General features: G+C 33.5%; 1 protein-coding gene across 2 annotated transcripts in view; it reads left to right on the forward strand.

Moving 5' to 3' along the window:
• LOC124353117 (early growth response protein 1-B) overlaps positions 1 to 15,575 on the forward strand; it is a 310,807-nt gene that overhangs the window by 142,174 nt on the left and 153,058 nt on the right. Inside the window, exon 1 of one of the 2 annotated variants that reach the window (XM_046802958.1) lies at positions 4,883 to 5,053. The exons of the other annotated variant lie outside the window; for it this stretch is intronic. The gene's annotated coding sequence lies outside the window, so the exon portion shown is untranslated. Of the gene's footprint in view, positions 1 to 4,882; positions 5,054 to 15,575 lie in introns of those variants that run through there. 2 annotated transcript variants of the gene reach the window in all.

Consider the following 15,575-nt stretch of genomic DNA (forward strand, 5'->3'; position numbering starts at 1 on the left):
ATTGTACTGTAAACACCCAAAATCTTAGCGGGTTTATTTGGGTCAGATGCACCTTCAATACCTCCTCACCTGCACTGAAGCTCACAAGTCATAAAGGAATGCCTGCATAAATTCTAATCATAAATTCTTCTACTTCTCAAATACAGTGTTGTGTACAACACTAGAGCTAGTATTAATTTGCCAGGCTCCCCATCGCTCAGCTTTAGCTGGCAATTTACCGCACAATGCTGGAGCGAGGTTCTTCTCTTGTTTGCCCCGAAATATAAAAAACGAACCCTTAGCAACAAGATTCAAAAGTCAACTGAAAGAATTCTTGATCAGGGGGGAGTTTTACTCGGTTGGGGAGTTCTTTGACGCTAGTTTAGAGGTATAGGGTATTTTTGTTGTTGTCTGAATTCATTTATTGATCTATTTTATCCTGTTTTAACTGTGTGTAACTGTGATTTTATATTTGACTTAAGATGTTTTAAATCTGATTATTTAAAAATGTTTGAGATATTTTAGGAATTTAAAAATTTGTTAAGTTTAAATTTAGTTGTAGTCAGTATTGTTGTAAGTAAAATAGATTAGTTTATAGATATTTGTACCATTGACTTTGTCATACACAATTGTGTGTCAGTACGACAGTAAAGTTAAAAAAAGTGTTACGTACACTTTGGTGCTCCACAATTATGAAGTGAATTGAATTGTACAACGTAGACGCCAACAATAAATTTGATTGACCAACTCGCCTTTGTGAAAGTCTGGAAGCTGAAAGTAGTCCTGGCCAGCTCACTTATAGTCTCTCCATACATTGATATAACCCAGATACATGTAATTACAATTTGCTGTTATTTCGGTCCGATGTGCTTCACCACGCCCCGATCGTGATGGCAGAGAGAGTTGTCGCAGGGTAGTGGCTGATCCTGGGCTGCGGGGAAGTCGCCCAATATGTTTTCACTATTGTCCGGGTGAAATACGAGAGAGAAATAGTGGAGAACATTTATTGAAATTAAGGAAACAAAGGTATATCCTAATTTTCTACAGTCTTAGTAATGTCCCATGTTCCATTAGGGAGTGCCGATGGCTGAGCGGTCTAAGTCGTTGGACTTTGGGTCTGAGTTAGACATAGCGCAGGTTCAAATCCTGTCTGTGACCATTGCACTTTTTATCAGTACCATTGATCTTGTACTGTATCGACTCTCCCCCTTATTCTGTTTGATAAGATCCTCACACAGGCCAGTGGCCCATGGGGACGGACAGAATAAGGCTTAAAAAGTGATCGGCCTCTCCTTAAAAAATAAAATGTCCCACCAATGATAGTCTCCTTAAAACATATGGTACGTACGATGAAAATGCAATTCGCGTTGAAAAAACCCCTGCAAAATACCATTTGTTACGCTCAATAATACTATATAACTTTTTCATTATAGTTACCCACAAATCAATAGTGGCGGAACAATTAGAAGAGACTGACTCTGTAAGTGACACTGGAAACAAAATTCGATAATCCGACTCCGTCTAAAAATGTACTTGGTTGGTTTTCTACACATAACTTTCTTTGCCATGGTAGGAAGAGTTGATTCAGTTTGAATGTTGAATTTTGCTCCAGTTCACCTTCCCTTTGTTGCAGCGTCTGGTATCTGACGTTGTCTCAGACTTGACTCCTGGAATCTGGAGTCATGTTTGTGTGAAAATATTCAAAGAAAGTCGGCGACGAAGAAGCTCAAAACGAACCTTTACATAATTTCGACTGCACAGACACATAGGTGAAGAAAATAGGTGAAGTGGCAGTCTCATTGTCTCAATTGTGCCCCTGATCTATACAGAACCATGAACAAAGCGATACCAGGTGGCAAGGAAGTGTTAGATACCGCATATATCTATCAAAATCTTGCATGATCTTAAAAAATGAACTGCGGTAAAAATTATTCGTTACACGGTTCAGGTGATGCGGTCGGTTTTCAATTATGCTAAATTTTGTAAAACTCACAACTCTATAAAATTACTTTTTTATAGCTAAAAATTTAAAATTCTTTTTCTTACGCTACGTGTACTTACATTACTTACTTTACTTACTTACTTTACTTTACATTACTTACTTACATTAAATTGGGAAATTTGGGTAATTTTGTAGCCAGGTCCAAATGAAAACTGATAAAGACAGAAATGAGAAAGTTCTTTAGTTTATACCAGAGTTATAACTTTAGACAGTTATTTTAAATAATTTATGACTTAACGAAATAAAGTTTTAATGAAAATTAACTTAAGGTGAACTACAATAGCGTTGTTTTCATAAAATATTACTTATAAATATGGCAATGAATTTATTTTATACATGAAAACACGTCACTTCCTCCATTCGTTTTTTATATAAGTTATTAAAAATATATTATATTCCTAACTTTAACAGTTTTTTTCATGATTATTAAATCGTGGTAAATACTAATTTAAATGAATATAGATCGTTTTGGAATGTTGAAAATTAAAAAAATGTCGTATTTAAAAAAAAAATAATCTTTAAGGGTTGTGTTTGACTGATTGCACTATCTTAATACCTCAAATTCGTACAACGTAGGTTTATAATTTTTAAATTATCAGAGGCCATAAGTTGATTTATATTTTCGCATATATAAAGTAAAAGAAATCTGTACATTCTTTGTTTGAAGTTTGTTTTTGACAATAGAAGGATTGTGAATGAAACAGAATTATTCTGGACATTTGCCATCGTTCAATGACACAATACAATCAGTAACACTACGTTTCGAGATCTGCAACCTTATCTATTCTTCAGGTAAATGACTAAACTAATGCATTACTATAATCCACCACAAATTTGCATATTTTAAGGATATTTTCAGCTACCATGATGCGCTGTGATCTGACAAAACAAAAATCTAAATCACTACAAAAACATTACCACCACAAAAAAAATAAAAATATAATTTATAGTATGCTGAATAAAATAATGGCATCATGAAAAACGCAGTGTTGGCTTGACTTTTATATATAATATTCACAAATTATCAGACAATATTGATGACTGTTTGCAATAATATAATCCAAAGAAATTGCAAATCAGAAAAAAATCTGTTTTATTAATGCTATTTTAACTCATTGATATACTAATTAATAATTAGAAGACACGCCTAGACTACTCATTTCTCGGACCGAACTGTTTCTCTTATTTCTCCAACAAAATTATGCAATAAGAAGTAATTAATTCAAGGGTTAATTAAGAATTATTAAAAAACTGACAATAGATCGAATTATTAACTTTACAATTAATCACAATATTATGTTATGCCGATTGGTTAACTGTGTTCGGGAACTATATACAATAATTTATGAAAACTCTTTTTTTAGTTGAATCAAAAATTAATTTTTATGTTATCTTGTGATCACCGAAAAGTTACATCGATCATTAAGATATTGACTACTTCTGCAAACTCTTTCAATACGTACTCGTATATACAGGGTGGCCATGAACTAGTGTTAAATTTTGCTGTGGTTGATAATACTACATAAATGTGACCCGAGCGGTCTAATACGTCGGACTTTGAGTCTGAGTTAGAGATAGCGCAGGTTCGAATCCTGTCTGTGACCCTTGCACTTTTTATCAGTACCATTGACCTTGTACTGTATCGACTCTCCCCCTTATTCTGTTTGATAAGATCCTCGCACAGGCCAGTGGCCCATGAGGACGGGCAGAATAAGGCTTAAAAGGGGATCGGCTTCTCCTTAAAAAAAAAAAAAAATATATATATATATATATATATATATATACGGAAATTTAAAGTTTTTATTATTCACACATATCCAGAGAAAAATTATTTTCGTTTTTTAATAACAAACATGTACATTTCGTAAAATAATGTAAAAATGTATGCAACATTTCAATAACATTTCTTGTACTTTATTACTACCAACGTATTCTTCATTAAAGTTTTAGTAAGTACGGATAACCTTTAATGTGTCTGAATCTGCAGAAATATTAATTAAATCGACTTTTAAACTGAGAAGTCGAGAACTTGAACGCTGACGTTCACAATTCTTTATAAACAGTGCTAGAGACTAGCAAATGTCATAGAAAGTGCTTCAAAACCTAAGCTTTCGGAAAATATGATACATCGTTTAATTTTTTATAATTTGAGTACAATTATGTGAGATTCAATAGTGTACTTAAATTCACCAAATGATTAAAATTCAGCTAGCCAAAGCACAACTAAAAATAATTTTCTCTGTGTGTGTGTGTAAGTAATTAAAACTTTTAATTTCAGTATATGATTCGCATTTATGTTGTATTATCGCCCACAAAAAATTTTATCACTTGTTTATGGCCACCCTGTACATGTATATGAAATCATAATTAAAATTATTGAAGTGGCAATAGTCTAATTTAATTTCAATAAATATTGATTCAATCACATATACTGTATGTAAAAAATTCGATTTCGTTAGCTGTAAATATTTTTTATCATTTTTTTTGTAATTATTACACAGTTCTGGAATAATCACTACTCCCTTTTGTATTTAAAATCCGCCGGAACAAGTACTTTTTGTGATTCCATCACATGTATGTAATAGATTTGATCCCATTGGCTATAAATATTTTTATGCGTTTTTGTAATTATTACACAATTGATTTTGGTACTCTCTGCATCAATCGGTGCTGACGGAGCCCGAAATTGTGCGACAAGCGTCCGTCAGTGAGAGATAGAGACATTCACAATGTGGCGGAGCGTACCCCATCCGTCGTAGACGGTAGACCAGGTGTTCGCGCGTAAATGATCAATTTGAAGGAGTGTTAATTGTGGCGGTGCTCGTGTGCTCCAGCCGCAGCAGCGTGGGCGAAGGGACGCCTACGCGCGGTTTGTCCGGTGACTTCCCGCGTCAGACACGCGCCGCACGCGTCCCCGCCGCACCGCACCGCCGCGCCGGTCCCGTGTTGGTGTCGGTCCCGTTCACGTTCCCGTGTCCGTGTCCGTGGTGTTGGTGTTGGTGTCCCCGGTTCTGGGGGTTGTGACCTTGAACTTGAGCCTCGTCCTACACTTCCTACCGCTCATTCTGCCAGGTTCGTACCCACGTCACTCCCACCCTTGCTTGGATCATTTTGCCGATTGATTTTCACTTTCAATATCATTTCAGTTGTTAGTACTACCTTAAAGCGACCTTTGCAGGTATTTAGAGAACTGCCAGGTGTTGCTATACTAGCCCCATAATAAAGTTAGCATATTAATTTAGCAAGGTCGACTTTATCTGATACAAAGAATTTATAGCCTGACATTGAGTGTGTGTAAAACATAGTCGACGCGTTACTAGTACTCAATTTGTTGTAGAAACTCAAAAATTCAAAAAGGATTACATTAAAAAAATATTTTAAATAATTTTTGAATATTAGAATGTTGTAAAATATTCCAAACACAATTTACAAAGGAAAACAAAACATACAGCTTTTAAATTTCTCACTGGTACTACTCCAAGTAATATTGCAGGGCAATAAAATACAAAATAGTATTAGTATGAACTCAGCCCAACGTACCATTTACTGTCATCTCGAGTGCCATATTATCTTTCTCAATATATCATACAGACAAGGCTATCTAAAATAATAATTTTGTCTTTACTTGTAGCCAGTTTGTAGCAACTCAAAATTCACAAAGATGAAATATTCAAAAATAATAATTTCCATTAATAGTTAAACAGAACTTTACTTAAACAATTTTTAATATTGGATCGATGTAAAATAATATTCCAAACACAATTTACAATGAAAACAAAACACACATCTTTCGATTTTCTAACTGGTACTACTGCAAGTAATACTGCTGGGCAATAAAATACAAAAAGAATATTAGTACTAGTTCAGCCCAACATTTCATTAACTGTCATCCTAGCAGAGTTCCTCCATATTATCTTTCTAAATATATCATACAGTTAAGGCTACCTAAAATAATAATATTGTCATTACTAGTACCCAGTTTGTAGGAAGTCAAAATTCACAAAGATCAAATTTACAAAAATCATAATTTGTCATTAATATTTGTTAGAACTTTACTTGATCAAGTTTTGAATATTATAATGATGTGAAATAATATCCAAACACAATTTACAAGAAAAACAAAACACACAGCTTTCGAATTTCTCTAGAGAGCAATAAAATACAAAAAAAATATTAGTATGAACTCAGCCCAAAATACCATTAACTGTCAACCCTCTCGAGTTCTATATTTTCTCTCTATAAATTATACAGATAAGCGTACCTAAAATAAGTTTCAGCCTGTTGTAAGCCTATAGTCTAAGTAAGATGCTACTTTGTACAAAACTTTTACACCAGAGATTACTATAGTCAATGCTTTTTTATTAAACTAATTAGTTTTAAATTAGAAAACTATTTTAGAGTTGGATTATAAATCTTCAGGTCTAAATATTTTAATCACTCCCGTAAAATAAATTCCTCGATTTTCAGGCACTATAAAACACTGGTGATGCAGAAAAGATTTTTGGAACTCAAAATTATAACTTATAATATAATTTTAACAACACCTCTTACATAAAATATGTTAAAAAATTGTTGATTGTTTAAGTTGGAAAAATATTAATTTTGTTCTTCAAACCCTTACTGAAATGCTATTTTTAATCTTATTTTATTAAAAAGATTATATTTAACAGTTTATTCCCAGCATTGCATAGTACTTGGCATTTTATTATAACATACCTGTGTTTTATTTTGATAAATATATCAGTTAATTACGGAAGCGATTTGATCCTTAGTACAGATAAGGATAGTATTGACAGTAAGTGGATATTTAATTTAAGTACATTTATTTGCTATACTTTTTGTACATTTAAAGTGTAGTATTACACTAAGCAAATACGAGTATAACATAAATTTTGGTATGTTTTAGTTCTTGAAAAACTAACTAAACCAATGAATGACGTGTACAAAAATCAATACTACTACTTTAACCATTGCCTATTGTAATTTTAATTTTATAAAATCAGTTTATAACTTGTTCGAGGGATGCCGAATGATTTTAATAATAAATAGTCTACTAAACAATGCAAATAATGTTACTTCTAACTTTTATGCGGAGACATTAAATAGTTTTATTTGACAACAATAATAACCAAACTTTGAAATTAAAACGATGTTTAAGCATTACAAATGTTAGGTATAGTAATTATTAATCAATTATCAAAAATCAAGACTCAAAAATCTCATGGAGCGTGCTATATTACTCTCAAACGCAGTAATTTCCATGGAAACAACGATTGGTAATGTTAACAAAGATGTATTTAACTTACTCATTTAAACTGTACAATCCTACCAGCCTAGCTAAGGAAACTCGGGTTAATTTTGTGCTGTAATCCCAGCCTTTGCCGTTGCAAAATTTGACATGATCGGAGGCTGATTGATGATGTTGTCCATTAACATCTGGCCAAAGAATACAAAACACTAAGGTTTTATTACTAGATTTGTGATTATCAACAGTATATCCAATTGACATGAAGTTAAAAATTGCAAATATAAACTACAACATTTTATCTGGTTCTTTATTACAAAAATATTTAAAGTAATGATTTAATTGAATTTTAGAATATCCTTACGTTGCATAGAACGCACCAATAAGCGGACAAATGTAGTAGTTATTTTTTTCAGAGTTAACATTTTATTGTATACATTTGAAACCAAAACATGTTGAAGCAAGTCGTTCTGAGAATGGAGGTAGGAAATATAAGAAAACCAGATTGAAACCTCAAATATAATAACTTAGTATATTTTGTGATTAGAAACACCAAGTTTTTCTATTCAAATTGATGATTCTACCATTAAAGCATATAATTCGTGAAAAGTAGGTTGGAATATTTGCCAATAATTTGGAGCCCTTGTTCTTTACAAAGTATTACTTCTCTAGATGTAATTCAAAACAAGTTTTTAAGGTATTTATATTTTATAAGATTTGTTTCTTGTGAGCAAAACCTGTCAACTTAAGAAGTATTTTTTTCTTTTAAGACTTTAAAAACAAGAAGAGACAGATTCATTATTTTATTTATTCATACAATTTTACATAACTTAGTTGATAGCTCTTTTTTGGCTGGAAATGTTTTTCTGCATGTTCCCAGAAGTAATCTGAGACCCTCCTTGGTTTAACACAACGTTTTTCATACAGTGCAGTTTCATAACTTATAAAATATTGTTTTTATAATAAGTAACCGATTTTTATAAAGTTTTATGATATTATTATGTATTGTACTACATTGTATATTGTCTCCTGCTGTAATAAAACAGTTAATTTTCACTTAGCCTTATAGTGATTTTGTAATTAAGTCTTTTCTTACTAACATTTATTGTCAATATAGGTGTTTTGGGATAATATCTCTGTAGCTATTATAAAAAATAAATAAATGGCTTGAAGCACTACCAAGAAATGGAAGGCGTGGTATAGGAAGTCGGTGTTGGGCGTTTGGTATTCCAAAAATCCTCGCAAAATATAAATATGTAAGCTAAAGTTGTATAGAAATAAGATCGCTAACCTTGTAACGTTACATTTTCAAACCGATACGATTTGTGAAAAAAATTCTGTCCTTACTCTTATGCATCAAAAGTAAATGGAGAACGTCGATTCCGGTAGCGAAACCCCAAACCCGATAGTTTGATACAGTGATAAAACATGTTATTACACCATGTTGTTGCGAGTTAATAAATAACAGGTCTTTATTCTATATGTGGGCTTATGTAATCTGCACTTACATCTGTTAAAATCAATCATTTTGGAACTGACGTTTTAGATTACATTCAGCTTTTTATCATGTTATATTATATCAGCTGTAATTTAATTTGTTGTTATTATTACTTTTTGATAATAGGTTTCGTGATTGTTGGTTTATTAAGTGAGTTACCATAAATTAATATTATTAAGTCGTTTTTATAGTTAATTATCTATTTTATTTTTGAAAAATACTCAAGTGGTATCAAAACCGGGGATGAACTTTGCTGAATAACTTACGCTTTCCAAAAAAATTTGAAGTACATAACCCGATTTTAGATCCTTCATCCTGGTGATGGCTGCAACTTTTTATTGATCTGCTTGTAGACCTTGATAGGACAATGCAAGTACAAGAAATTAGACAAATGGTTGTGAAAAGACAAACTGGTCAGCATTGAATTTAAGTCCAGCATCATGCAACTTAACTTCTTTTCTTAGCAACTTTCACGACTTCTTCACTAAGAAATTCCAATTCTTGAGAAGTTTTGTGGTGAATTAGAATGATGTCCATTGAGTATTCTGCGTCTTTCATTCCTTTTAGTATATCATACATAGCAGCTTTGAAAATGTCAGGACTACAGCTCAAACCAAAAGGTAGTTTCAAACTAGAGTATTGCTAATGGCGTAGTTTAGCGGGTACAACGGTTATCGCAAGATAACAGGATCAAGCAACGTCGAGCGTGGCTGCTGCTTGGTTGGGTGGAGCGATCCTGTCCTTGCAAGCAGCCCGCCTGCCCGGCCGTTGGTGGTGGTTCGGAAGTCACCTTTGAGCCGTTGGGGCCCAGGTTAAGTGTTAGAGAGGTCTTCTTAGCTCCAACTTCACCTGGTAAAATAAGACATATTTACTTTACTTTATCTGCCCCACGGAGAAATTCTGCAAATGTGAGAAATTTTGAAGACAGCCATTACTTTGAGCAACCAGAACTATTTTATAGAGTCTAATAATGTGGATAAGGTTGTCCCTTTACGCCTAGCGGAAATGTCCTTGATAGTCGTCGAGGGAAATGTCTCCCTTTCACAATTTTATCCAAATCCGAATTCAAATTTTTACCTTTCTTTTTAACTGCTATCATAGGAGAAACACAAGATGGTGGTTCACGGGCACGTTTTATGATGCCATCGTGCACTACTTTATCCAGTTCAGCTTTGACTGGGCCCCCAATATTATGAGGGATTCTTCTGGATGGGTCGATTTTGAAATTAGGGTTATCAATAAGGTCAATTATTCCAAATCCTTTAGGCACCATATTCCTTGTAAATCTTAGTGGGCGTCAGAATGTGAGCAATTCTCTCGATGAAACATAATTCTTAACATAAAACACGATCCAATATAGACTGATGGCCTGGTGAATCATTGTTTGTAAATAGATGTTTCTAACTACTGGGCAATTTGTTTCCTGTAATACTGATGTGATCATGTTGTCGATAAAAGGAATGGTAGTTGGCTTTACACTTGCCTTTGCAGTTCCTAACCTGAATGGGTTTCATCTTCATATGGTGACTATCAGAAGATTGAAGAGATATATTCTTATTTGCTGTAGAGCGGGATTTAATTATATATTTTATTATTGAAAACCATGCACACTGCCTCCATGGCCTAACAAGACATTAGTCCTGTCAATCTTATTCTACTGTCTACCTGCTTATAGGAGCAGCAATTTCGAGAGAGGACGTTGGCGGAATCCAAAAGCTACAGAACTCAGCGATCAGTTCTTTGTTTGAAGTTTGTTCTTGACGATGGAAGGATTGTGAAGGAAACAGGCGAGTTCTGCAATTTGATCTCTTCTTCAGGTAAGTAACTAACCTAACACATAATTACAAACTATGTTAAAATAAACAAATCATACCAGAGCGTTGCGACACGCGTAAGTCAGAAATCACAACCACAATGTTGTGTGTCAATTTCACTAACTCTAAAACGTGCACTTGATAAAAAACTAAACACAACACTAATTATTGAAACTAAATTACAAAATACAGGTGGCAATAGGTATGCATTCGTCGACCAACCACCTACGACTGACCAGAGGCTAATCGCAAATGGCGATTGTCACGGCAGAAAACAAGATGGCGGCAATAAAGGAAGGGAACAGGAGTGGGCTCTTTTTTATTATTGGTTCATGCTAGATGAACTTCTCAAAACCATACTGTGACTCCGCATTGGTTTATTAAAAATATATAATCTGTTTGAAACTTGTGGTTTTCTTTTTAGTTAATTTTTCAGAATTGGCAACCAAAGCGGTCTAATCTCGACTGATGGTTGAGTGATTAGTTGATCTGCCAATTTAATGTACGTTGCCTCTATTAATTTCCTTTTAAAGAGAAATGCTTACATTAAAGACTTGTGTCACAACGCTCTGGTATGATCTGTTTATTTTAACATACTTTGTAATTATGTGTTAGGTTAGTTATTTACCTGAAGAAGAGATCAGATTGCAGATCTCGAAACGTAGTGTTACTGACTTTTGTATCACTGAACGATGGCAAATGTCCGGAAAAATCCTGCTTCCTTCAGCGATCAGGTTTATTTTCTACCTGAGACGGATTGACCATATCTCTGTCAAGTTACTTATTATCATTCTCACCAGGTGGTGTAACAAGTTACGCTGAGCATATGCTTATTTTGAGCCTGAGTCCATTTTGGATTGACCAAGTTGACAAGTGGTATAGGTCAGCATTGATCTGACCGATGGCCATTTCTATCGTATCCGGCTCCTAAGCGAGATGCAACTGACAGTCATCAGCATACAAATGGACGGTGCAACCGCACACACAGCGGGAAGTCTGATGTATTCTTGAACAAAATTGGGCCGAGGCAGCGGCCTTGAGGTACACCACACCATTTGAGAAGAGATTGAGATGTCTCAAGTTTCCAGACCGTAATTTGGGTAAAATGTCTTGATTTTGGACATGAGTCATCATCTGCTTTATTGCTATCTTTTCCACAATATTTAACCCAGCGGAAATTTGGAAATGGGTCTTAGTTCCTCGGTTTTGGAAGTTGTAACTTTACGTAGTGGCCGAATGATGATTTCCTTCCATTCTCTAGGGAAAACTAAACATTTATTTAATTTCAATAAACAAAAAAAAAGTACTTGGATCACAAAAAGTACTTGCTCCGCCAGGACTCGAACCCGGATCTCTCACTTGCCGGGTGAATGTGCTACCATTAAACCACAGAGGCTTTACTTTTTAAGATTCAATTATTTTGTATTTGGCCGTATCTGTCTCATATGCGTTTAAATAACCAAACTAACATATGATTGGTAGACCTAATACCTGTCAAACGACTTTTATTTAGATTAATTAAATTTGTATAAATGGCAATAGCCGAATTTAATTTACTAATATTTAATTTATTATATAATACAGCTAGTCAGGTATAGTAAACTAAATTTTGGATACCAGTTGATAATATAGCTCTTCCTAAGAGCTACTGCTCATCGCCACCTAGCACTCAAAGGGTTAATTTACAGGTAACGATAGCCTTCTTTAGTAAAGGTAGTAAATAATCTTCTGCAGAACTCAATTTACCTAATAAGATTGATTTTATCGACCATGTTTTATGATAATTAAGGAAGAATTCATTAAATTATGCTTTTTATACAATTAATTATTTTACTTAGTTGAATTTGATATTTTAAAGCTATCACACTAGTCACATTAAATTTGCAATACATATTTCGTACACGATCTTCGCTTTGTATCATTACAACATTATTTCATTTCAATATTTTACCATGAAATAATAAAAATGTATCAAACGTTCGTAAAGCAAATGAAATACTATAAAAATGTTTATGGTTAGTTAACATCATATTTAAGACCTAATCTCATTAATATTATTGCGAAATTGCATTAATGTCTACAGTAAAATGTTTTAAAATACGGAGGAATCGAATACAACCATACTGTTCTGTAAAGTTCGCGCCAAAATAGTTCCATATTTTCCCGTCAGGTGTCACTGAGGGGACAGAGCGCGAGTTGTGATAACGTATGTTACATGTGTGATTTAATGTGTCACTTAAACTTGTATAATAGTGCTTTACTAGACCAGTGCTATTTCCAACTAAGCTCTAATTATTTATTTCAGAACTATCGCAGCTTACAAGATTTAGCTAATGTAGAACTGGCTATATTACTTAAGCTTAAACCTTTTGTTAATCTTAAATTAAGTGCACGTGTCAGTTACTCGTTACAATGCTGCTTTATTATCATTTTAATTTTACAAACCAGGTCGTGTTCACTCTCAAAGTTTACTTTCTTTAAAATGAAGGATTACATCATGCTGATTAAGTTTTCAATCTGACAATGCAAAGTTATTAAATTTTTATGAGTGAATATAAACAGAAACAAAACTGAACTTTACAGAATTTAAATTCTATTCAGTTAAAGATTACGTTTTAAAAACGAGCCAATCCCTTATACAGTCTTTAACGCCGACCTTTATTTAATATTAAGCTCATAAATGTTGTTCTCTAGAAGTTACTATGGTCATAATAAACAATTGTAACATAATATATGACACACAATAAAGCCCAGTTACAGTTTGACAGAGCTTTTTGAAATACAAATCGTGGTTTGCTTTTCTCTTCAAAAGAATATTATTATTATAATTCCTCTTAATTTTGTTATATTGTGTTAGTAATGGGAGAGATCCACTACAGCCTTTTAAACACCTATTTCAATTTATTTTACTATCACTGGAATAAAACATTTTTCAATATAATTTTTATTTTTGTACAAGGCCTTTCGGAATCAATGATTCCATCATCAGGCACTTCACAAATTAACAAATGTTAATATTTTTCTAAAAAATATATATTTTAATAACATATGGTAAAATATTTTTATATATGATTAGCCAGTATAAAATATTTCAACAGAATTACATTTTAATTTTCTTATAAATTGAGATGAGAGTTGAACTGAATTTTGAATTGCTCCGTCTTCATTATTGATACGGACCTATTTCATTGATTTACGTTTTAGGAATCTTAAATTTTGTACTAACCTAGATTTAAAAGACGTAAATTTTAACGCAAACAGGGTATCACAAAAGAGACTTTGTCATAAACATCCAATAAAATCTAGTCACAATTCAAAATAACATTTTTAAGCAGATACGTTGTCTTTTTTGAAAGAATGTGTTCTTTTTCCTGTCCTCATACATTGGTTCATCTGAAAACACATTAGTCATACCCATTTAAACGCCTTCTTCATCGAGTAACCTTTTGGAATTCCAAATTTCTCACATACCTTACTTCGTAGCGGGACGAAATTATTTTCTCTTGACCAAAACACAATTTCTTCCTCCTTGAACACTCTCTATTGTGTCCCGAAGAGACTCGAGGGGGCGAGACTTTGACCTGCGAACTGTAAATAAAATAATGGCGTGCAATCATTCAATTAGCGGCAATTAGCAGAGCCTCTCCATTAATCGCTTCACCTCGCCCGGACTGATGGTCTTGCACTGAGCGTACGTTTCTTCAGTACTTAGACTGTCACCCGGGCCCGTACTTGTTTCTTAAACGATTTTACGGGGCCCGTGCCGGGCCCCGCAACACATCTATTTGAAGGGACAGAATTGACGGACGATATAGCTAAATATAATAACTGTAACATTATTACAGGCTAAATTTGTATCATCGTTCATTACAATTCCGAAGAAACTGTGACTATTACTTAAAAAGAAAATAATCGTACTTTTGATTTAACAATACCGTACGTGTTTATTTATATCAATAATAGTTGCTGCGAGCAAACAACAAATACCTCAACGCTTATGACCGGTCTAACCCAATGAATCGTAACTGGAATGTCGACACAAAAGACGAATTATTAAATTAAGAATAAACATAAAAATATGAAAAAAACGTGTTTTAAACGTTTCTCTCGCAATCATTGATATATAAAAAGGGTTTCAATCATAAAACTAATAGATTCATTATTCTTACATTTTTAGAGTCGACTAAATTAATTATAACAATGCATAAAATGGTACGATTTATAATATTTTTTTCCGTACATATATTGAATCTTACTATCATTAACAAAATATTAAGATGTTATTAATGAGGTAAAGGTGAGGTGGCAAGTGGGGGGGGGGGGAAGCCGCCAAAGCTGACTACGTCACTGCTGACACCTCAACCTCCCTCACATGGTTCTTGGGGGACCACCAAAACCACCAGCAACTGGTTGTGGGTCAGTTCATCAACATCTTATAATGTAAATAAGAGAAGGCGATATCAAATTTAATAAATATGTATTAACAGAAAACAGACTTTTTTCCGGACATTTGCCATTATCCATTTGTAAAAAAAACAGTTACACGACGTTTCGAGATCTGCAATCTGATCTCTTTCTCAGGTGAATAGCTAACCTAACTACAATCTAGGTAAAAATAAACAAATCATACCAGAGCGTCTGTCCCGGATAAGTCACGAATCACAGCCATTTTGTGCGTTAACTCTACTAACTCGGAAACGTGTTTAATAAAAAAGTATAATATTAACAATTAAAACTGAACAACAGAATACAGATGTCAATAGTTCTGCACTCGCCTGTAGATTAACTTCTATAAGATCTAGGTAGTTGGTCGGCGAATATGTGTTAGTTGTCACATCCAAACGTAAGCCGAAGAATATCCACTATGAAATATCGCTAAGATTTATTGTGTAGAATAACAAAATTAAGTTTCATAATTATTTCACTTGTGTGTGGCATACTAATACGGTATAAGGATTGTTTTCAGAGAGGCAGATATACAAGTACAGAAAAAAACAGAAAGAAATTAAAGTTAAGGAAATTTTTTTAACAGTTTAA

Source organism: Homalodisca vitripennis, chromosome 1 (assembly GCF_021130785.1).
Source record: "Homalodisca vitripennis isolate AUS2020 chromosome 1, UT_GWSS_2.1, whole genome shotgun sequence".
NCBI lineage: Eukaryota > Metazoa > Arthropoda > Insecta > Hemiptera > Cicadellidae > Homalodisca > Homalodisca vitripennis.